This window comes from Equus caballus, chromosome 27 (genome assembly GCF_041296265.1).
Source record: "Equus caballus isolate H_3958 breed thoroughbred chromosome 27, TB-T2T, whole genome shotgun sequence".
Classification (NCBI taxonomy): Eukaryota; Metazoa; Chordata; class Mammalia; order Perissodactyla; family Equidae; genus Equus; species Equus caballus.
Genome location: NC_091710.1, coordinates 19,260,266 through 19,284,794, shown reverse-complemented (window position 1 = coordinate 19,284,794; position 24,529 = coordinate 19,260,266). Strand labels below are relative to the sequence as shown.

Sequence of the window (24,529 nt, the reverse complement as noted above, 5' to 3'; positions counted from 1 at the left end):
GAAGTGTGTCTCTTGCATGCAGCATATATACATGGGTCTTGTTTTTTTTATCCAATTGGCCACCCTATGGCATTTGATTGGAGCATTTAGTCCATTGACATTTAAAGTAGCTATTGATAAATATGTATTTATTGCCATTTTGTCACTTTTTTTCCTGGGTGTTTTAGTAGTTCTTCTCTGTTCTTTTTCTCTTGCTCTCTTCCCTTCTGGTTTGGTGGCTATCTTTAGTAACATGTTTGAGTTCTTTTGTCTTACTTTTTTCTTGCTGGTTATGGGTTTCTGGTTTGTGATTACCATGAGGATCCTATTTAATATTCTACGCCCATAACAGTCTATATTGAGTTGATAGACTCTTTAGCTTGACCTTTTTCTAAATCCTCTACTTTTTCACTCCTCTCCTCCCGCATTATAAGTTTTTGAAATAATTTATAGTCTTTTGTTTAGTGTGTGTCCATCCATTACCCTCTTATCATTGGAATAGGTGATTTTAGTACATTTGTCTTTTAACCTTCATGTTATCTTCACACATCGTTGATCTGTTGCCTCTGCTATATTTTTACCTTACAAGTGATTTTATTGCCTGGTTTTTTGTTGTTGTTGTTTGGGTTTTTTTGATAATTTTTTTTAATCTCTATTTGTGGTCATTGCTTTCCCACTTAAATAAGTCCCTGCAGCATTTCTTGTAGAACTGGTTTCTTGGTGATAAACTCCTTTAATTTTTGCTTGTCTTGGAAGCTCTTTATCTCTCCTTCCATTCTGAATGACAACCTTGATGGATAGAGTATTCTTGGCTGTAGGTTTTTTCCTTTTAGCTCTTTAAATACGTCTTGCCATTCTCTTCTCGCCTCTAGGGTCTGTGCTGAGAAGTCTGCTGATAGCCTGATGGGCTTCCCTTCATATGTCACTTGTGGCCTTTCTCTTGCTGCTTTTAGGATTCTCTCTTTGTCTTTAATTTCAGATATTTTAATTCTAATATGTCTTGGTGTGGGCCTCTTTGGGTTTATCTTGTTTGGAGCTCTCTGTGCTTCCTGAACTTGGATGTCTGTTCCCTTCCTCAGGTTAGGAAAATTTTTGTCTATTATTTCTACAAATAAATTTTCTGCCCCTTTGTCTGTCTCTTCTCCTTCTGGGACACTTATAATCCAAATGTTAGCATGCTTGATATTGTGCCAGAGTTTCCTTAGACTGTTCTCATTCTGTCTAATTCCTTTTTCTCTTTTCTGTTCTGCTTGGGTGATTTCCTGTAGTCTTTCGTCTAGCTCACTGATCCGTTCTTCTGCCTCCTCTACTCTACTGTTGAGTCCCTCTAGTGAATTTCTCATTTCCAGTATTGCATTCTTCATTTCTGATTTTTTTTTTATATCTTCCAGTTCTTTGCTGATGTGCTCACTGTGTTCATCCATTCTTCTCCACATATCTGTGAGCATCCTCATGATATTTTGTTTGAACTCTTTGTCGAGTAGGTTGCTAGGTTCTGTTTCATTTAGTCCTTTTTCTGGGGTTTTGTCCTGTGCCCTTGCTGGGAAAGTATTCCTTTGCCTCCTTGTTATGCTTCTTTCTCTGTGCTTATTTCTGTGTATTAGGTGAGTCGGCTATGTTTCCTAATCTTGGAGAAGTGGCCTTATTTCTGAGATGCCTTATGAGGCCCAGCAGTGTGCTTCCCTCTCATCACCAGTCCATGACAACCAGGAGTGACCCCTTTGTGAACTACTTGTGTCCTTCTGCTGTGGCAGGCTTGCACCCACTGCAGGTTCCCAGGGAGTCTAGTCTTTCCTTCCCTGGCCAGCTGTTTGTAAATCCGGTTTGGGGAGCCTTAGCACAGTTGGCTACAAAGTCTATCAGCAAACTCTTATTGCAGTTTTCCTCTTAATTGGGTTGGTACCCAATGTAGCTGGTTGCTAGGCTCAGGGGCTGACAGTTGTGATAGGTCTCAGGCCTCAAGGCTGTTGTCAATTCTCTTAGGAGTGCAGCTAAGTGGGGCTAGCCCTTGGCATGGGAGCACTCAATTGTTTCAGGCTTTCGAAGGTGGGGCTGATCCTTTTTATGGTTATTTGTGAAGCACAGGTCTTCTGCCTCTGATAAGCCTCACCCCCCACAGCACCACATATACCGTCAACACAGTCTTGGTCTGTGCGAACTTCTCAACCCCCTGGAGCGTACCCCAATGCCGCACTGCAGGGGCCCCTACTTCTCCACCACTGCTGCCCACAGTTCCCCTGGTCCTCACACAGGCCCTGCCCCACAGAGGCAGACATCCTTGCCTGCCTGTAGAGGATCAAGGCACTCAGTCACTGCAGGCCCACAAGTAGCCTGAGGGCTTGCTGTTAGGTGGTGTGGGTCCCTAGGGCAGGTTGCCTGCCCTGGCTGAACTGGGTTAAATCTGTGCTCTAGGGGCGTGGCAGACCCCTGGGCTGACAGGCCAAGGGATAAACCTCAATGGCACCCACTGGGATCCATGTCAGCACGCCTGGAACAGCTCAGAACAATGGCCCCCACCAATGTCTCCATCTCCGGAGAGGTCCCTCCTCTCACCAAGATGCCCCCAGAGCCCACCAGCTGAGTCTCGTTTCACCAATGGTCTCTCAGCCTTCTCTGGTGATTTTAGGTTGCTGCAATGAGTGAGTTTGTGTGTGGGCCCTTTAAGACCCGGGTCTTTTCGGCTTTCAACTGATAGCTTTTCTGGTGGTATCCTCACTGCAGTCAATAGCCAGCGAAGCCAGACAGTAAGACCCTCCTCTTAGTTGGGCTGAGTTTGAAGTATGCTTATAGCAGTATTGCCCTCGCTCCAGACCTCACTCCTCCAGGGAGGGCTGTGTACCTTAGGGTGGCTCCCGCCTGGCCAGCCGAGAAGCTCCGCTGCTCCCAAAGGTGGCTTTTTTCTTCTCCGGCTGGAATTATTGCCTCTTCTGCCTTTCTCAGGACTGTCCCTTTTTGTGGGGGTTCTTTTTATCCAGTTTTCAGTTTTCAATCTGGGGTAATTTTTCCAAAAATTGTTGTAACTTGGTTGTGTTCATGGAAGGAGGCAAGTTCAACATCTGCTCACACCGCCATCTTGACAGGATCTCAAAATCAGTTGCATTTCTATACACTAATAACAAACTAGCAGAACAAGAAGTCAAGAATAGAATCCCATTTACAGTCACAACAAAAAGATTGAAATATTTAGGAATAAATTTAACCAAGGAGGTGAAAGACCCATACACTGAAAACTATAAGATATTACTGAGAGAGATTGAAGAAGACATAAAGAAGTGGAAAGCTGTTCCATGCTCACGTATAGGAAGAATAAACATAGTTAAAATGTCCATATTACCTAGAGCAACCTACAGATTCAATGTAATCCCAACCAGAATCCCAATGACATTCTTTATGGAAATAGAACAAAGAATCCTAAAATTTATATGGAACAGCTAAAGAGCCTGAATAGCCAAAGCAATCCTGAGAAAAAAGAACAAAGCTGGAGACATCGCAAACCCTGACTTCAAAGTATACTACAAAGCTATAGTGATCAAAACAGCATGGTACTGGCACAAAAACAGACACACAGATCAATGAAAGAGAATTGAAAGCTGAGAAATAAAACCACACATATATGGACAGCTCATTTTTGACTAAGGAGCCAAGAACGTGCAATGGAGAAAGGAAAGTCTTTAATAAATAGTGTTGGGGAAACTGAGAGCCACATGCAAAAGAATGAAAGTAGACCATTATCTCACACCGTACACAAAAATTAACTCGAAATGGAGTAAAGACTTGAACGTAAGACCTGAAACCATAAAACTCCTAGAAGAAAACATACACAGTACACTGTTTGACATCAGTCTTAGCAGCATCTTTTGGAATACCATGTCTACTCAGGCGAGGGAAACAAAGAAAAAATAAACAAATGGGACTACATCAGACTAAAAAGCTTCTGCAAGACAAAGGAAACCATGAGCAAAATGAAGACACCCACTAACTGGGAGAAAATATAAATCATGCATCCGACAAGGGGCTAATATCCAAATATATAAAGAACTCACGCAACTCAACAACAAAAAAACAACCTGATCAAAAAATGGGCAGTGGATATAGGAACAAACATTTTTCCAAAGAAGATATACAAATGGGCAACAGGCACATGAAAAGATGTTCAGCATCACTTATAATTAGGGAAATGCAAATCAAAACCTCTCTGAGATAATGCCTCATGTCCATCAGAATGGCTCTAATTACCAAGACAAAAAATAACAAGTGTTGGAGACTATGTGGAGAAAAGGGAATCCTCATACACTGCTGGTGGGAATACAAACTGGTGCAGCCACTATGGAAAACAGTATGGAGATTTCTCAAAAAATTAAGAAATACCATACGATCCAGCCTTCCCACTACTGGTTATTTATCCAAAGAATTTGAAATCAACAATAGAGAGAGATTTAACCACCCCTATGTTCATTGCAGCATTATTCACAATAACCAAGATGTGGAAGAAACCCAAGTGTATATATAATGGAATGCTACTCAGCCATATAAAAGATGAAATTGTCCCATTTGCAGCAACATGGTTGGACTTTGAGGCAAAATAAGCTAGACAGAGAAAGACGAATACCTATGATTTCACTCATATGTGGAAGGTAAACAAACGTATGGATAAAGAGAACAGATTTGTGGTTATCAGAGGGGAAGGGGCTGGGGGGTTGGGTGAAAGGGGAAAGGGCACATATGTATGGTGGTGGGTAAAAACTAGACTATTGGTGGTGAGCACGATGCAGTCTCTACGAAAACTGATATATGATGATATGCGCCTGAAATTACACCACGTTATAAACCAATATGATGTCAATAAAATAATTTCAAAAAATGTGTTGTAAAATTATTTTGCATTTCTTTTACCTGGGACATAATTTTAAGTTTTTTAAAAGTGTGCTTTATAAAAATATGACTGATCCATGTCCTTGTCTTGAGTGAATACATTACTAAAGTATGACACAGCAACAAAAACTTTTTTTCTGTCTCATACTTGAGTCCAGAGGTTCACTGAAAATAGGTTACACCCCAATGTTATGCAGCATTAAAACTTAAGTGCTTTGTACTTTGTGTCATAATTTCTCTATCATTTGAAGAAATCAAAGTCCATTATATTGGCTTGGTGACTTTGACCTGCTTTGGGCAGGGTGTACATATTGAGACTCATCTTTTTAATGTACTCTAGTGAAGCAAGATCTAGGGTTTTGAGAAATCCTAGTACGCTTGGAATGTTTTAAAGCATGTCTCAGTTTAGAGAACTATTTCTTTACAAGTATTCAGGTTTTGCTTGAGATTAATTATCAAATTGGAGCAGCTTTGTTTTTTCCATAATATCTAAATATGTATATGCATACAGAGCGCCCTATTAAAATATAACCCTTTCAAAAGGCTACAAGGTAAACTATCATAGATTATGTACAGCTCTGTATCACTGTCATCTTTCTTTCATTCATATATTCATTAAATATTTATTTGAGTGCCTCCTATGTGCCAGACATTATTTTAGGTACTGGAGATACAGTGGTCAACAAAACAGAAAAAAAATTCTTACTCCTGCAAGGTGAGATAGACTGTGTGTGTCTGTGTGAATGTGTATGTGTATGTGTGTATGAATGTGTCTGTGTGTGTTAAGGAATTTGGGGAAAAATAAACCAGAGAAGGGAGGTTAGGAATGGGGGTAGTTGCAATTATAAGTAGGATAGTCAAGGCTGGGCTCACTGAGGTGTCTTGTGATGAAAGGCCTGAAGAAGGGGAAGAGAATCATGTGGCTGTCTTCCCCCAAGACAGGAAGAGGGGGCAAGTGCCAAGTCCCGAGGCCAAGGCATACTTCTGTCTTCCAGGAACTGTAAGACCAGTGTGACTGGAGTAGAGTGAGTAGGGAGGAAAGCAGACGCCAGTCCTGTAAGGCCTCTGCACTTGTAAGCTATTGCAAGGGCTTTGGCTTGTGATTAAAGTGAGCCGAGAAGCTGATGGAGAGTTTCAAATAATGATGTGATGTGATCTGGCTTATGTTTTAAGAGGACACATTGCCACTATGTCTCATGAGAATAGACTTACATGGAAAAGGGCAGAAATGAGGAAACCAATTAGGAAGCTGCTTTGTAGTAACCTACTTGATCGCTTGGACCAGAGTTGTGTGTTTTGAAGGGAGAGTGGGAAAGCTTTCCTGATTGAATATGAGTTGTGAGTGGGAGAAGTCAGTGGTGACTTGCAAAGTTTTTGGCCTATGCTGCTTAAAGGATGGAGATGCATTAACTAAGACAAGGAGAAGTTGATGTAGGGGGAAAGATCAGGGGCTCAGTTTTGGAGATGCCCAGTAGGCAGTTGGGTAGACTAGTTTGAATTTCAGGGGAGCAGTCTTGGCTGGAGAATATAGAAACTGGATGAAATCCACAAGGGAGTGAGTGTTGATAGAAAAGAAAATAGGTTTAGGACCAAGAACCTGAGCTACTTCCACACTGTGGTTGAGGAGATGAGATGGTTGCAGTAAAGAAGAATGAGAAAAAGCAGCTAATGAGGTAGGAGGAAAACCAGGAGACTGTGGTGTCTTGGGAGCCAAGTGAAGAAACTGTTTCAAGGAGGGTGAGTCAGATGCTCCCAAGAGGTGAAGTAAAATGAGAGTCAAGAATTGACTTAGGGATTTGGTGATAGGGAGGTTATTGGTGAGCTTGACAACAGCAATTTTGGTGGAATAGTGGGGACCAAAAATTGATCAATGAGGATTCAAGAGAGGATGGGATTAGAGAAATGGAAACATCAAATGTGGACAAATATTTCAAGGATTTTGCTGTAAAGGGAAAGTGAGAAATACAGCTGAAAGGAAAGTGGGGTCAAGAGAGGTTTTAAAACGGGAAAAATAACAGCATGCTTGAATGCCGATGGGAAAGACAGTAAAGAAGAAAAAAAAAGAATGATCCTTCAAGTAGTAGCATAATTCACATTCAGAAGGCACCAATATACATGGGCCTGAGTGAGGTACACTCTATCCACATGCTTTCAGTAACTGATGATTTTTTTTTAAAAGACTTTATTTTTTAAGAGCAGTTTTAGATTCACCGCAAAATTGAGAGGAAGGTAGAGACATTTCCCTGCCCCCACACATTGATAGCCTCCCCCATTATCATCATCCCCCATCAGAGTGGTACATTTGTTGCAATTGTGAGCCTACATTAGCACTTCATAATCAACCAAAGTCCATAGTTTACATTAGGGTTCACTCTTGGTGGTGTACATTCTCTGGGTTTGGACAAATGTATAATGACATGTATCCTTCATTACAGTATCATACGTAATAGTTTCTCTGACCTAAAAGGCCCTCCATACTCTGCCTATGTATCCTTCCCATTTCCCCCAGCCCCTGGCAACCACCGATCTTTTTACTGTCTCCATAGTTTTGCGTTTTCCAGAATGTCATATAGTTGGAATCATGCAGTGTATAGCTTTTTCAGATTGGCTTCTTTCACTTAGTAATATGATATAAAGTTCCTCCATGTCTTTTCATGGCTTGATAGTTCATTTCTTTTTAATGCTGAATAATATCCCATTGTCTGGACGTACCACTGTTTATCTGTTCACCTGTTGAAGGACATCTTGGTTTTTTCCAAGTTTTGGCAATTATGAATAAAGCTGCTATAAACATCCACATGCAAGTTTTTGTGTGGACATAAGTTTTCGGCTCCTTTGGGTAAATACCAAGGAGTGCCACTGCTGGATTATGTAGTCAGAGTATGTTTAGTTTTATAAGAAACTGCCAAACTATCCTCCAAAGTGGTCGTACCATTTTGCATTCCCACCAGCAATGAATGAGAGTTCCTGTTGCTCCACATCCTTGCTAGCATTTGGTGTTGCCAGTGTTCCAGATTTTGACCATTCTAATTGGTGAGTGGTGGTATCTCATTGTTTTACTGGTAACTTCTTTAGCTCACCTCCTATCTCAGGCACAGATTCCCCACCATCCTTTAAGCATGTATGGGATCCTCTGGGTTTTCTAATAATTTATTCAGTTAACGAAATAGTTATTGTGTGCATTACACATATAAGGTAAGATGGCAACCACAGGGCGGCACATGGGTAAGAAGAAACAGAATTTAAAGACACAAGTATCTCTGCATCTCGTGTGAATTAGCAGTGGCTTCTTTGTATGCCCTATGAACCACCTAGGGACACTGTTGAAATGCAGATTTTGACTCTTTAGGTTTGAGGTGGGCCTGAGATCCTGCATTCATGATAAACTTCCAGGTGATGCCAGCGATGCTAGTGCATCTCATTTTGTGTACAAAGTTATCAGAGGTACAATAGTTCCCCCTTATCCACAGGTCATGCATTCCAAGACCCCCAGTGGATGCTTGAAGCCACGGGTAGAACCGAATCCTATATATACACTATGTTTTTTCCGATACATACATACCTATGATAAGTTTAATTTATACATTTGGCACAATAAGAGATTAACAACAGTAATAATAAAATAGAACAATTATAACAATATACTGTAATAAAAGTTATCATAGATCTTAGCAACCTCAGCATGATTTTTTTCCTTATTAAGTTGAGAACTTTCACTTTTTCACTTAAAGGAAACATTTTACGGCTTCCCTTTGGCATATCCCAGTTGCCAGCATTGCTACTCTTGTGCTTTGGAGCCACCATTAGGTAAAGTAAGGGTTGCTTGAACACAACAACTGCCATACCCCTACAATCGATCTGATAACCCAGATGGCTGCCAGGTGCCTCCTGGGTGGGTAGTGTATACAGTGTGGATGTGCTGGGCAAAGGGATGAGTCACATCCCGGGGGACACTCAGAATGGCATGCAATTTAAAATTTGCAAGTTGTTTATTTTTGGAATTTTCCATTTCTTATTTTTGGGCCTCAGTTGAAGGTGGGTAACTGAAATCAGGAAAAGCGAAACTGCAGATAAAGGGGGACCGCTGGATCACTTCTGAGCTTACTTTTCCCCTTTACGTTTGCTTCTCTTCTCTTCCTCTTCTCTCTTGTTTCTGTGCTAGGTCCCCTCTAGACCAGCTGGAAACTTTCCAACTCTCAAACGTACAGCATTTCAGTGTCTTCTGCCTTCCAGCCATTGCATTTTTATTGGTCTCTGCAAAAAGGGCTACTGGCTTCTGCGTGTTTTGTTTAGTAATTAGGTACTGAAGAGACTTGAGGCAAGTTTCATTTGTATTACCTATGGAAGGCCAGACTTCTGGGTCTCATTTCAATCCTGAGGCCGTTTTCCTCCTGGGCTTCTGAACACCTGCCTGTGCTTTGAGTCCCACTGGCCAGTCCTGGCTCTGGGGCCAATTTGCCACCTTGAGTGTTGTCAGGTGTCTAATGCTCTGGACACTTCCATGCCAGGGCTGGAAGTGGATAGAGGTCACTTGTTAAGGTTTGTTATATTAGTAAATTTGGTCAGGTTGTGGAATACAAAGCAAATCTTTTAAGTTCACCACAAGCTGACAAAAGCTCAGATGGCTCTAGAGTGGAAGAGGTACTTATCAAAGATAGTTTTTTTTGGATTGGGGAAGAGCTTAAAATCAATTATATATAAACTGAAAATTTATTTAGGTTCTACATTTAGTTTCTGCTATAATTTAGGTCATATATCTTGTCCCGAATTTAATTTCCTTGAGGCATATTTTTTAGGGTCATTTATATCAGTGCTGTCCAATAGAAATATGATGTGAGTCATAGACATAATTTTAAATTTTCTAGTAGCCACCTTAAAAAAGTAAAAATAAACAGATGAAATTAATTTAAATAATATATTTTATTTAACCCAATATATCCAAAATGTTGTCATTTTATGTGTAATTGGTATAAAAATTATTAATGAGATAGCTTTTTAGTCTTTTTTTTATACTAAGTCTTAAAAATCTGGTGTGTATTTTATATTCACAATGTTGACCTTAAACAAATAGTCACTTATTTCTTCAGCAAAAAAATGGGTTTATTAGGGATCAGCAAATAGTTGCAATTTGGGGTCTGCAACTGTGGCAGGCCATGTGCAAGTTCTCATCAGCCAGGGAGGGAGGAGCTCTTTTACAGAGGGGAAAAGGAAAGTGGGGAGGCTGTTGTAAACAGAGTCCATTGCAGGAGACTAGGAGTTTGAAGCTTAGGGGCTTTTCTTTGGCTGAGTTGTGACAGTGTCTCATTGGCTGAACTTCTTGCAGTCAAGAAGAGGAAGTCTGTCTCTGCTATAGAGGTAGGGCATGAGAGCTCCCCCTTTTGGCCTTCTGACTCCATTTTAATGAGGTTTCTGTTCATTAATTTCCACATTTTCCCCTTTTGATCGAGATCTTTCTCTGAAAGCATTGCTGATCAAGAGTCAGGTTTTTCTGGTTTCATTGGCCTTTTGTCTCCTGATGCCAGGAAGGACCTTTCCTGGTTTCATGTCCCACATAGGAGGGAAAGTGTACAGACTGGAAATTGTTGCTATATTTGAGTAACAAGGAGGGGTAGAAGGGGGAGCTCTCAGGCATTTCTCTTTTCTAAAGTCCATATGTTACCATCATAGGCATGGGAGATCATCTGAAGCCTTAAGTCATCATCAAAGGTTTGGCAGACAAACTTTCAACAGGCCTGGTCTGGACGTCTTGGGAAAGCTGTCTGACAGACGTCATCTGCTTCAATTCCAGGAATCTTTGCTTTTAAGTCACCAGATGATGTGCAGGTCAAGTCAGGGCGTGGTGCCTTCTTTAGGTGTGTCACATGAATCCAAAAGTCAAGGCCCTGGAGTTTGGCAGCACAAGGGTTAGTAACAGCACCTGACAGGCGCCTTTCCAGCGAGGTTGAAGAGAGTCCTTCTGGAGGTGTCTTTTCCAATAGACAGAATCTCCAGGTTGCAAGGTGTGATGCTTAAGGTCTTCGTCTCGCTGGAGTGCGCTGTGAAAGACTGCTCCACCAGAGCACGGTTGCTTTTAATAGAAGCCGTTAGGCCTTTGCCGTACTGGAGTGTAGCTCCTTTATCAGCTGTGGGTCAAAAGAGGCAGGAGCCAAGTGCATTGGGCGTCCTGTGATTATCTCTAAGGGCGAGAGTTTGTGAGTTCCAGAGGGGGTGGATCTGAGATTTAGAAGGACCAACGGCAATGCTTTTGGCCAAGGCGTCTGGAGGGTCTCTACAAATTATGCCACTTGAGTCTTAATGATGCCGTTGGTGCATTTGACTAAACCAGAGGATTGAAGGTGGTGAGTTCAGTGAAAGTGAAAGTGTTGTGAAACCGGCCAAGCAGTGCAGACTTGTTGAAGTCCCTCACTGGTAAAATGGGTTCCACGATCACTGTGAAGCCAGAGAGGAGTTCCCCGGGTGGGATAATCTTTTCCAGAAAGACTTCAGCTGCCGAAGAGGCAGTGCCTGTCTGCAAGGGAAGCCTTCAGTCCAGCGAGAAAACATGCAGACCAGGACTAAAGCATATTTATCTCCATGAGACAGGGGAAGCTGTATGAAATCCATTTGCCAAACCTTGAATGGTCCATTAGGCAGTTTAAAATATCTGGGAGCCGTTATGAGCAGGCTTCTCTGGATTGTATTTTGGCAAGTAGGGTAGGCATTTTTTGCAGCCTTGTTAACATTTCCCCACCAATATTGATTCATGAGTGCTGTCATGTTTTCAATAGACCAATGGTTTTGTCTGTACAGTGGTTAGGAGCGGGCATTTTAGAGTCTCTGCTAGGACTGGGTTGTTGGAGAGCTTTGTCTTTTAATCAAACCAATAACTGTTGAATTTCCAATCTTGTTTTCCCTTTCTGAACCCAATTGTTGGGCTTCTCTAGTCAGTTTTTCTAAGTTATCATTTGGGGAAATATCCCTTTGGCTGCTGTTGGTTCCTTTACTGCATTTCTTGTGGAAATGTCAGCAAGGTGATTTCCTTTAGCTTCCAGAGAGTCAAGTTTAGAATGCCCCCGAATCTTATTAATAGCTGAAGCGGGAGGTAAAAGTATAGCATCTAATAATTCCAGAACACAAGGGCCATTTTTTGTTTTATTTCCGCTGGAAACAAGGAAGCCACGTTGCTTCCAGAACGTTCCAAAATCATGAGCTAATCTGAAGTCGTGTCTAATCTCAGTATAAATGTTGGCAGTGTTGCCTTTGGCTAAAGTACAAGCCTGTGTCAGAGCGCAGAATTCAGCCTGTTGGGCTGAACTAGCCATAGGTAAAGCTGCTGCCTCAGTGACATCAAAAGGAGTGGCCGTAGCATACCCAGCACAGTGTTTGCCATGGTCACCCTTTCAAGGAGAACCGTCAGTGAACCATGAGAAGTCGGCATTGCCCAGAGGGGTCTCCTGCAGATCGTCAGGAGGGGTCAGGAGGGGATCCGTCAGCGTTAAGCAGTCGTGAGGGACTTCATTGGCAACAAAGGGGAGAAGCGTAGCAGGATTAAGGTCATTACAGCTTGAAAGAGTTACGTGAGGAGCAGTTAACAAAAGGATATCGTAGGAGGTGAGGTGGCTGACAAGTATGTTGAGTGTGATGAGAATTCAGTAGGGCTTCTACTGCATGAGAAGTACTACAATAATGGTTAAAGGGCATCCCACAACAATTTCTTGGCCTTAACCAAAAGGGCGGTGGCAGCAATGACTCTGAGGCAAAGTGGGTATCCCTGTGCCACAGGGGCCAGTTGCTGGCTAGAATGCCCTGTGAGTTAATGGTAGTCCCTGTGTTTTGGGTGCATACCCCAAAGGCATTCCCTTCCTGTTGATATACAAATAGGGAAAAGGGAATCTGATAATTGAATGTCCAAGGGCGGGTGGGTTCATCAAACTTCAAGGCCTTAAAGGCTGTGTTGTCCAGTTCCCATAAAATTGGATTGAGGTGGTGGTTCTTTGAAATGGCCATAAAAGAGAAATTTGGAATCCGATTTCAGCAATAACCAACTGGCCTGAGAGAACCTTACAGTTGATGGTTAATTTTGGGTTTGGGGAAACTCAGGGCACCATGAAGCCTATATCTGGATCTAGTGTAGCCCTCGTTCTGATATCAGCTGCCCTAAATATCAAACCTGGGTTTGGGCAAACTGCTATTTTTCTTTGGCAACTTTATGTCCAATTAAAGCTAAAAGCTCTGGCAAGTGGATGCTGTCTTCTGTCAGGAGACTTGGGAGGGAGAGCAAAGAAGCAAATCATCCACATACTGCAACACAGTGGAGTCCAGCCTTCAGGTTTTGTGAAAAATCAGAAGAGCTCTCAGTAAAATCCTGAGGCATTACTGTCCAGGTGAATGTTTTCCTTCCCAGGTAAAGCTGAAAGGGTATTGGCTAGCTTCCTCAACTGGAATACTAAAGGATGCACTGCATAAATCACTTACTGTAAAGAATTTGCTTCCAGTGGGAATAGATGTTAGCAGCATGTGAGGGTTGGGAACAACAGAGTGTCGAGGGATAACAGTGTTGTTTATTGCTTGGAGATCCTGGACAATCTTCCACCCTTAGCCCTTGGTTTTTCTCACAGGTAAAATAGGAGTATTAGAGGGACTAGTACAAGGCATAATGAAGCTTTGAGGCTTGTAGTCTTCTATTATGGGCTTTATACTTTGAAGGGCTTCTCTCCTTATAGGGTATTGATTAGTTATGGGGAGAGGTTTAGAGGGATCTGTTTGAATATTGATGGCAGATGTGCTGTGAATTTTATCAATATCAGTTGGAGATTTTACTCATAAAGAGGATGGTAGCTGATTCACTAGGGACAAATGATCACTGTTTGCAGAATCAGTCTAGTACCATCAGAGATGAAGCAAATGAAAGATGTCACAGAGTCATTTACTTCACCTGGTTGGCTGTTTTGATAGCTCCTGTCAAATTCTAGAATTATTTCCCCTTTTTGGGAGAAAGGAATTCCAGCATGATACTTTTCCAGGAAGTCTTGGCCTAATAGACGGATGGGGTGGAGGAACTAAGGAGAAAAGGGTGTATTTCTCTCAAAGGGCCTAAACAAAAGGAAATAGGTTCAGAGAGGAACCGGTTGAGGTTTATTAGAAATCCCCACTTTTTTTTTTTTTTTAATTAAGGTTATGAAAGTTAACATCCTTGTGAAATTACCGTTGTACATCTTTATTAGTCATGTTGTAGGTACACCACTTCACCCCTAGTGCCCTCCCCCACCCCCCTTTCCCCTGGCAACCACCGATCAGTTCTCTTTGTCCATATGTTAACTACCACCTATGAGTGGAGTCGTACAGAGTTCGTCTTTCTCTGTCTGGCTTATTTCACTCAACATAATACCCTCAAGGTCTATCCATGTTGTTGTGAATGGGACGACTTTGTCCTTTTTTATGGCTGAATAGTATTCCATTGTATATATATACCACATCTTCTTTATCTAATCATCAGTTGCTGCGCACTTAGGTTGATTCCATGACTTGGCTATTGTGAATAATGCTGTGATGAACATAGGGGTGCATGGAACTTTTGGAATTGCTGATTTCAGGTTCTTAGGATAGATACCCAGTAGTGGGATGGCTGGGTCATAAGGTAAGAAATCCCCACTTTTTGAACTGTTTTAGTCCTCCGAGGCGGGGGCTGCTTTACAGTAGTGGAGTTGAGCGCCGAGAGTGTGGTTCTGTTGTCAGTTAGCAGAGAGATTCATCTCCAGTCTGGAGAAACGTTTCTTCAAGCCACTTAAGAGGGCGGATTGGGAAGAGCCCCTGTAGTTCCTTGGAGCCCGTCATTGGGAATTTGGAGGACATTGGAAAGGCTGGTTAGAGGGCTGAAGGTGTGTGAAGCATTTGCATTTATAACAATCTCTTTTCCAATGTCCTGGCTCTTTGCAATAATAATAGAAACTGGGAGATTTTTGGTTTCATTAAAGGGCCTTCATTTGCTGGAGTTGAAGGTTAAGAATTTTAGCAGTCTCTCTTTTAGGTGACTCATCTGGAGTGGGGGACAGTTGGTTTGCCAGATTAACCAAATCTGGATTGGACACAGGTTCCCATTCCATCCTGGTCCTTTTTACCAGAAGGGAAAGGTCCTGCTTCAGCCTATTAATCAACATAGAATTAGAAGCTACCTGGATGGAACCAACTTCTAAGGGAGACCGGAGTTTTCTTTAAAAACAATCTGAAGTCGATTGTAATAGTCATGAACAGGTTCATCAGGTTTTTGTGCACGAGCCTGAGTTGCGTTCCAATCAGCAGGCTTTGGGAAAGCCCTAGGCATGGCCCGAGGAAGTTGTCTAGCGATTGCCTGAGCCTGATCATACACTAAGTCAGCGAGTTGATCTCCTGGTTGTAATTCTAGAGACTTCTCAGGATTTTCCAGTTAGTGGTTTTCATCCAATGCTGGTCCTGGCCTTCGCTGACAAGCATATGAACTAGCTGATATAAGTGAGAGAAACTGGGTTGATAAGTTTGAATGACTCAGCAAATCGGTGAGGATCTTCAATTCCTTTGGAAAATCTTTAACTATGGCTTGCAGTTCAGCTGTAGTCCAGGGAGTATAAGAAATTAAGAGTTTAGCCTTTGGATGCTTAGAAAGCTTAATTTTAAAGGGACAGCTTCCGATAGGTTCCAAGGAAGAGGGAGTGAGGAGAGGTTCAGGGAGAAGGGGAAGTCTGGCCAGAGAGTTAGTGTGGGAGCCTGAGGGTATGGAGGAGGCGCAGGGGTGTGGAAGGGAGGGAGCAAGAGGATGCTGGAGGGGTGCCTGAGCGTGAGGAGTGGGCGAGAGGAATATGAGGCTTCGGAAGCCGTTTTATCTTTCTTTAATCGTTTGTTTGCCTCCACTGATCTTGATTTCATTTTGCCAAGAGGCAATTTTAGGCTCCTGGTGACGTTTGGAAGTCTTAAAATACCATTCGAAATAGGTGTCCCATTCAGCTTTGGAAATTACAGAGCTGTGGTTGTGTTGTTCAGTTCGGTTTTAAGAAAAGTAAGTTTTGGGAGTTCAAAAGGTCTCCACGTTGGCCATTAGTATTCTAAATTACTTTTGGTTAAATTGGTCCATTTAGTTAGAAATGCGCATGAGAAAGTTATGCTGCTCATAGACATAAAATCAGCCAGGGTACCTGTAGGGGGAGCACCCTCAAAATATTTAAATAACCAGGATCCCATTTCTTAGAGATTTTTCTCTAGAGTAAAAGAATAATTTTCAAATAGTCTAAACAGTTCAAACAGCTTGAACAGCTCGAACAGCCTCTAGGCGTAATACCAGCCAGTTCTAATAGGAACAGTTCGATTTTAGTAAGGTGGATCAAAGATGGAATCAGCGCAGTTCTAGTGGAACAGTTCAGTACCAAAGGGAAGCGTCCTGAAGGTTGTTTCAGTTCCCGTGGAACAGCCTGCTCCCAAAAGAGTCAGGCCAAAGTGCCAGTTCAGTTTCAAGTAGGAACAGTCCATTTTCAGAAGAGTGGGACCGAAGGCTTAGCACAGTTTCGGTGGAAACGGCCTGATTTCACAAGAATCAGGCTGAAGTACCAACCGAATACTCACAACAAACACGGCCTTAACCAGTAAAGGATGAAACTTTGAAACAGATCTCGAGTAAAGCCTGGACGGCCTTATCGCAAAGTGGTGGAAGCTCGCATCGGGAGAAAGTCTCCCCCTCAAGTTCCTGGGGCCTCAGTGGGCCCTGTTGTTGGTACCACACCTCTTTGCTCACCAGCCTCAGAATTGTCAGGGGTCTTTCTCGGATCCTTGTATGGGCCACCAAAATGTTGTCCTTAAATAAATAGCCAGTTATTTCTCCAGCAAACAATGGGTTTATTTGGGATCAGGAAAGACTTGCAATTCAGGGTCTGAAACTGTGGTGAGCCACATGCATGTTCCAGCAGCAAGGGAGGAGAAACTTTTACAGAGGGAAGAGGAAGCAGAAAGGTGGGCTTGGGGGGCTGTTCTAAATGAAGAGTCCGTTGGAGGAGACTGGGAGTTCAAGTTGCAGTGGTTTCTCCTTGGCTGACAGGCTCTCATTGGCTGAGTTTCGTGTCCATCAAGAAGAGGAAGTCTTTCTTCTTCCTGTTGGGCTCTGCTATAGGAGGTGAGAGCTTCCCCTTTTGGCCTCTCAACTCCCTTTTAATGAGGCTTCTATTTATTAATTTCCACAGCAGCCCATCCGCCATATTTCAGGTGCCAGATGACTCCATGTGGCTGCCATATTGGACAGCACAGATCTGTATGCAGAGCAGTTGCAGGTAAAATAAACACAGTTCTGTTTGTACCTTTATTCATTATTCTCTGTAAATATCAACACACTATTTACTATAATGATAGCGTTTATGGTTCATTAAATATTAAAATTAGGGGTCCTTGGGGCTGGCCCCGTGGCACAGTGGTTAAGTTTGCATGTTCCGCTTCGGTGCCCCGGGGTTTGCTGGTTCAGATCCTGGGCGCAGACCTGGAGCTGCTTGGGAAGCCATGCTGTGGTAGGCGTCCCACATGTGAAGTGGAGGAAGATGGGCATGGATGTTGGCTCAGGGCCAGTCTTCCTCAGCCAAAAAAAAAAAAAGAAAGAAAAAGGAGGATTGGCAGCAGATGTTAGCTCAGGGCTAATTGTCCTCAAAAAAAAATTTAAAATTAGGGTGGAATTTTTTACATTAATTTTAAAATCTAACCTAAAAATGAATAGATAAATGTATGGAAAAAAGATAATTATAAATTTGCAAAAAACACTAAGCTGCTGATTGACTTGAGCAATGGGTAACAGTGCTAAGGGTCTACATAAATGAAAAATGGCTGAGAGCCAGCCCTGATAGCCTAGTGCTTCAAGTTCGGTGCTCTCACTGCTTTGGCAGCCCGAGCTCATTTCCCGGGTGTGGAACTGTACCACTTGTCTGTCAGTTGCCATGCTGTGGCTGTGGCTCACACAGAAGAACTAGAAGTACTGATGACTAGATATACAACCATGCACTGGGGCTTCAGGGAGAAAAAAAGAGGAAGATTGGCAACAGATGTTAGCTTAGGGTGAATCCTTCCTTGAAAAAACAATGCTTAAGACTTTCAGAGGGATAATAAGTTTTAGCGACATTATTTAGGATAATTTGCTTCTTCATATAACTTCTGAGTAGTAGTTATAACAGCAACATCACTAAGAGTTTTAAAAGGTGAAAAGCACCATCCCAAACACACTTCTCATTTGTTTTCATTTGATTCCTACAGATCCCCATAAGGTAGGTAAGTGCTGTCATGATGCACATTTTACTGATGGGTAAACTGAGACTAGAGAGGTTTAGTAATTTCTCCCAGGTCACACAGTGGGTAAACTGTAGATCTGGGATTTGAACTCTGAACAGTCTGATTCCAGAGCTTACTCTCTCATGCTTCCTCAGCACCTGTCAGTGATGCATTGTATGGTTGAGGGGGAAAGAGTGGGGATTCTCGAATTATGAAATCAATGTGTTCTGGAAACTTGAGTACAAATTAACTGTTTTAAATAAATCACATCCTGTTTGCCATTAATTTGTCTTAATTTCAGAGTTGCTTTATCTTGATTTCTGACTGATCTTCAATTTAAAGTGAGCCTCAAACACTGTTTCTCTGCCCGATCCTGACTTGGGGGAAAAATAGCCAGTAATGTGTAAGGCAGCCTTCAGTGTGATCGAGAACTAGCCCTTCTAGCCTGATCGTGGAGTGCAGGCTCCAACACCAATGCAGTGTCAGTAGCACTTACTATTAACTGCAGTCGCGGCAGCAACAGCCACTCACTGAGTGATTACTGTATGCACAGTGCTGAGACTTTATACTTATTCTCTTATTTAATCCTTAAAATGATGCTGTAAGGTTGGTTTTATCTTCCTCAAATACGTGCCCAAAGCAGCTCCACTGTAGTCTGAAGCAGTTAGAATCTGTGAGAATTATTGTATTCGGTTCTGGGTGTCACATTTTAAGAGAGGTGTTAGCGATGCAAGGGTGGTTAGGTATCCGTGGTAGGTGAGTGGTTAGAAAATCATGTGATAGTAGGAGAGGCTGTACAAACTGTGATTTTTAACCTAAGGAAAGAAGACTTAGTGGATGGAAGAGCTGTCTTTAAGCATTTGGTACAAGGAATGTGATCTGAAGAGAAACCTGAGTCTGGGAAAGGAGTGCACTTACTCTGTCTTTCTGCAAGGAATATAGGAGAAACATTTCCAGAGGAGCAGATTTCTACTTCAGAGTAAGAAAGGACTTTCACACAGAGTTGTTTGAAAACTAAGTGGACTTTCTGTTTAGCTGTGTTTGGACAGAGGTCAGGTCCCTACCAGGATGTTCTAGATTAAATGCTTGCGTCTGGAAGGTTTGGATTTTAGGAATTTACCGGCAAGTGAGTTGTCCAGTTGTTCAAATGAAAGACCCTTTATGTTCTTTCCAGTCTGAGGGGTTTGTGGTTTTGTCATAAATTGTGGTCTAAAATCAGATTCCTTTTGTAATGTAAATAATTACTATTTTAGTTGTTTTGTAAATTAAGTTTGAGATTGTGATTTAATAACAGAAGTTCAGAGCTAAGAAGAACCTTGGAAATCGTGGAGTCTAACCTCATTTTACAAATGAGGAAACTGAGAGAGAAAATAAATTAAAGGCCAGTTGGATAAGTACTTAGGTCCTGACTGCAGCTCCACTGCTTTTTTCTATTGCAGTTACTAATGTTTAGGTGAAACAAACTGAATCATGTACAGCACATTTTAAAAGGTCCTTTTGAATCTTCTCCAGAGCTAATAGAATGAAGCAACCATAAGTTCATTTTATTCTCATTGGGGCACACGAGTTCTTTTTTTCATCAGAACTTGGAGCTCAGTGATTTCCCTACAGATGGGTTTTCTGTCTCTTCAATTATGTAATGCCACAGTGTTTCATCTTTCTGGAGACAGAAGCACCTTCCCCTTGAAAGCAGGGAGAAAGGATACAGTGGCTCTGATAACTTACTGTTCATTCAACAGATATTTATTGCGGGCCTCCTGTGTGCAAACACTTTTCTAAGCACACTTGTAGGATCTTTGGCTTTTACTCTGAGATAGGAAACGATCAAACAATTTTGAGCCGAGGATGAGGATATCTGCTTTTTAAAAATTATTATTATTCAGGTATCACTAACAATTTGAAAGGATTTCCTGGGAGTTTCAGCCAGCTGTGGTCAGCCTTGGTTTAGTGAGACACACCTTTCAGCCAGTTGGCGCACTGTTGGAATTACTGTAGTTAGAGATTTGATCCTTGTTAGTTATATAAATAAATTCACAATCAAACAAGTATGAACCCCTTAAAAATATTCTACCATACATTGGTTTGCAAAATATAACTTCATGATGGAATCCAACAGACCTGGGTTTGAATCACACCCCTCACTGGTGATCTGATTTTGGGCAAATGTATTAATTTTCTGAGCCTCAGTTTCCTCATTGGTAAAATGGGGTAAAACCTGTTTCATGGGGCTTTTTTCATGATTACATGATTAAAAGGAGACCATGCTTGTGAAATGCTCAGCTCAATCCCGGCACATTGTAAACATTCAATAAAAGCCTAGCTATTATGATAATTTAGTCAAGGGAATTTTAAGTTCAGTCAAGGGAATTTTAAGAATGAGTAAAACTTATTTTAAAGATAGATTTAGGGTCCTAACTCAGAGCCTTAATTTATTTTTAGTGTAGACTAAATGTCTTAAATGCCTTTGTCTAAAAGTCCTGACATTGAAACAATGCTTAATATAATACTTCTATCTTAACACTGTTTTACATGTGTATGAATTAATCCTTTTAAATGTCACAAGCTGTTTTTGTGGTGTCCCAACTTGGCAAATTCTAAAACTCTCCTGTATGTTCCACAGGCATTATCAGTTTTGGACAAATTCTGGAGGTTTGGCTATCGATTAAAGCTGGCAGAGAAGGTCTGCCTGTAGGTCACAATTGACCCCTAGCCAGAGGACACCCAGGGAGCTGGTTCACTGTGAAGCCTTCCTGGGCTTTAGGGCTGTATGGGTGTGAGTGTGTATGTGCCTGTGTGTGTACTCTGTTACCCAGGATCTTTGTCCTCCCAGAGAGTAAACACACCACCTTATGATTATGTGGACGAGTCCACCTCTGTAATGTTTTGGTTTGCATATTTTTACAGCTGGAAATTCAGTCTGACTTTCAGTTTGATATTTATGGTGGTGTCTGGTTAAAAGTGCTGCAGATTTGACTTGCCAGTCCCCTCTGTGAAACCTTTGTGGTGCTACAGTTTTCTTGGCTATCGCTGTCAGGTTCTTCCAGCCCAATTCTGCATCTCATTTTCCTGGTGCTGTAGGTGTCACCTAGCTGAGTTGATAAATTCATCTGGGTTAATAGAAGGGGTTAGAGGAGTATGTGGACATTTTAACTGTCTTTGGAGGCAGTATTTTGCTTCCCTCTCTCCTCACTTCTTTAAAAGTACTTTGGGAAAACCAAAACTGTGTAATGTAACATTTCAGTATTATTTTCCATTGACCCCTTAGTGAATGTAATCATCATGGGAATTCTAATGCATGGCAGAAAAGGTAATGCATGGCAGGTCTCTGGTGAAAATAATGGGCATGTGCAACCTTCTTTTTCATTGTGTAATTAATTTTTAAAATTCCATTTTAAATTTTCCACTCTTTCTTGATTATGAAAAAAGACCTGGTAATTGTAAAAAGATTGGGATATACATAAATATGTATTTGAAAAAATTTGAAGAAGAAATGAAAATCAACTATAATCCCTCTGCTCAGAGATAAAACACTGTTAACCTGTTCTGAGGCATTTCTGTTTCTTCTATATTCTGAGCATGTGTGTTTGTTTAGGTGTTCATACAGTATACACAATCTTACTTGTTTTCCTTTGCTTAATATTATGTTACGAACATTTTCTCATGTCATTAAAACTATTTGCAAATGTGTTTTTTGAATAGCGACCTGCTGTTTAATCTTAGGGCTCTTCTATAACTCATTTAACCAGTTCCCTATTGTTGGGTACTTAGGATGTTAACAGTTTTTCTCTATGATGATCTTTATATATATATATGTGTGTGTATATATATATTTGTATATATGTATACTTTATATATAAAAACTTTTTATATAAACATGTCTGTCTCTCTGACATTTACATAGAATATTTTCCTGTAAGAGGAGTTTGAGAATCAAAGGTGTGAACTTTTTAAGGCCCCCAAATCCACATTCCTTTCTGGAAAACTGGCACCATTTACATTTACATCTTACCTACCATAGTATAGAGTCAGACAGAAAGAAACTAGTAGTTTTTAAGAGGTGCAGGTTAAGGCAGGCTTTGTAGGGCCCATTATCTAAGTCGACACCTTTAAAACTTTTAGATCTAGATCTAGGGAAGATCTGGCCCTACTTTGGCATTTTACACATAAGAAAACCAAGAACTACAACAGTTAATTGATTTGCCCAAGATCATATAGCTAGTGTTCAAAACCAAAATTCAGTTGCGTAAATTTGAAGATCTAATTGGCTTTATTAAATGATTCATGATTTGGGCAGCATCTCATCTGGCAGGCAGAGAGACACTCCAAAGGAGTAAGCAAGATGGAAGGCTTTTAGAGTGAGGAGGGCGGGACAAGGAAAGGAAGTCATCAGCAAGGAAAAAATGAAGCTTCATTGGAGGAAAGTAAAAGTTCAGGTGACGATGGCTCCTCATTGCAGCTTTCTCCATTGACTGGGCTTGGCCTGGGCAAGAAGGAAGTCTTCCTTCCTCCTGGAGCAGTAAAGAAGGTGCACTTCCTGTTTGGGAGTGCAAGTTAAGTCTCTTCCTATTTGGGTCTGTAACTGATGCTTTTTCCTGTTGGGATCTGTAATTGATGTCTTCTTGTTAGGGGTCTGTAATTGAACATCTTCCTGTTTGGTGCAATGGACCATGAGTGGTGGGGCATGAGAGCTCCTTCTACAGGCCTTCCCAACTCCAATTTTAGTTGAGATTTCCTTTATTAATTTTCACACTAGTAATTGGCTGAGCCAGGATTAGAGACTTGACTCCTTGTCCTGTGTCTTTTCTTCTTCATCTTGATCCTAATGCATCAGAGAGAGTTGTCCCTCAGGACTGCATTAGAGGGGAGTAGACCCTGTAGCCAAACCTTTTTTTTTTCCCCTCACTGTATGACCTCTGTTTGGTGTATGTACCATTGCCTATCATCTGGCCCCTCAGCATGCCTCTTCCTTATATTTTCAGCAAAATCCTGGCCTTAGCTTTGATAGGCCTGACTTGAGTTAAGTGTTGTTGACCTTAAACTAATACATGGCCAGTTATTTCTCCAGCAAAAATGGGTCTATTTGGGATGAACAAAGAATTGCAATTTGAAGTGCGAGCCATGTGCAAGTCCCACACAGCAAGGGGAGGAGAAACTCTTTATGGAGGGGAAGAGGAAGTTGAGAGTGCTGCTGTAAGCAGAGAGTCCATTGGAGGAGACTGGAAGTTGGAAGTGCAGTGGCTTTTCATTGCTGAGCTTCTTGCCAGTCAAGAGGAAGTCGTCTTCTTATCCTCTTAGGCTCTGCTGTCAATTTAGGGGATGAGAGCTCTCCCTTCTGGCCTCCTGATTCCATTTTAAATGAAGTTTCCATTTATTAATTTACACAATGTCTGTGTCTGTGACCAGGGGGATGGAATATTTGGCTAGGCCTGAATCACATGCCCACATGCATGGCCCTGGGTGAGAAGGAAGGGAATTGCTAATTTAAGCCAAACTACATGGAGTGAGAATGGGGGAGAAAGGATTTAAAGAAGAAAAGAGGTGTTCTGTTATCAGAAGGAAGAGTGCTGGGCAGGCAGAAACAGCAGATGTCTGTGGCAGATGAAATGGGGCTGGCCAGAGGATGCATATGCCATAGAGAAGAATAAGAAACACAAAGGCCAGAGGCAGGCAAGAACTTAGTGTATGAAGAACTCAAAGAAGGCCAGAGGCCTAGCTAAGTGAGTAAGGGGTTGGGGCGTTGAGGGTGGAAGAAGGGGAGCGGAGCGAAGAGATTGGAAAGGTCAGCTGAAGCCACATTGTGTAGGACCTTATAGTTAAAATCGGGTGCTTGGATTTTAGCCTATGGAAATGGGAAGTCATTGAGAGCTGTGAATGGTTTAACCTTTTAAAAAGATCGCCCTCCAGTCTGTTCTCTCACTGCAGGGAGGAGCACGGGATTACTTAGGAAGTGTTCGTAGTTGAGAGACGAAGGTTTCTTGGACAGGAATGTTGGTGGTTGCGATAGAGACAGTGGATAGATAAATGAGCCACATTTTGTGAGAGCAACAGAACCTGATGATTGATGGGATATAAGGAAAGGAAGAATGACAGAGATTTCTGGCTGGCTTAACACAACGGACAGAGTTGCCATTATTGAAATTCAGCACTCTTGTTGGATGTTGTTTTGTGTTATTTCATTTCTTCTACCTAGTCTGTAAGCTCCTTGAGAACAGGGGTTAGACGTCATCTCCTCCTTCTTCGCTGTTGATTCTGGCACACTGCTGAGGCACATACTAGGCATGGTTCGACATCTGTCAGGTGGGTGGTTGATCCTAAACACCACTTTCAGGGTGGGCCTTGGGAGGCTTAAAGGAACAAACAAATCTATTTGTTCCATATTTGTTGTTGGTTTTTAAATTTGTTTAAAATGATATAAGTCATGTGGGAAGAAGGT

At 41.8% G+C, this 24,529-nt stretch overlaps 1 protein-coding gene across 14 annotated transcripts in view; it reads left to right on the top strand.

Annotated features, from left to right (window-relative positions):
- Positions 1 to 24,529, top strand: part of PSD3 (pleckstrin and Sec7 domain containing 3) — a 646,842-nt gene that overhangs the window by 209,124 nt on the left and 413,189 nt on the right. The window contains exon 1 of one of the 14 annotated variants that reach the window (XM_070253282.1): positions 17,036 to 17,117. The exons of the other annotated variants lie outside the window; for them this stretch is intronic. The gene's annotated coding sequence lies outside the window, so the exon portion shown is untranslated. Of the gene's footprint in view, positions 1 to 17,035; positions 17,118 to 24,529 lie in introns of those variants that run through there. 14 annotated transcript variants of the gene reach the window in all.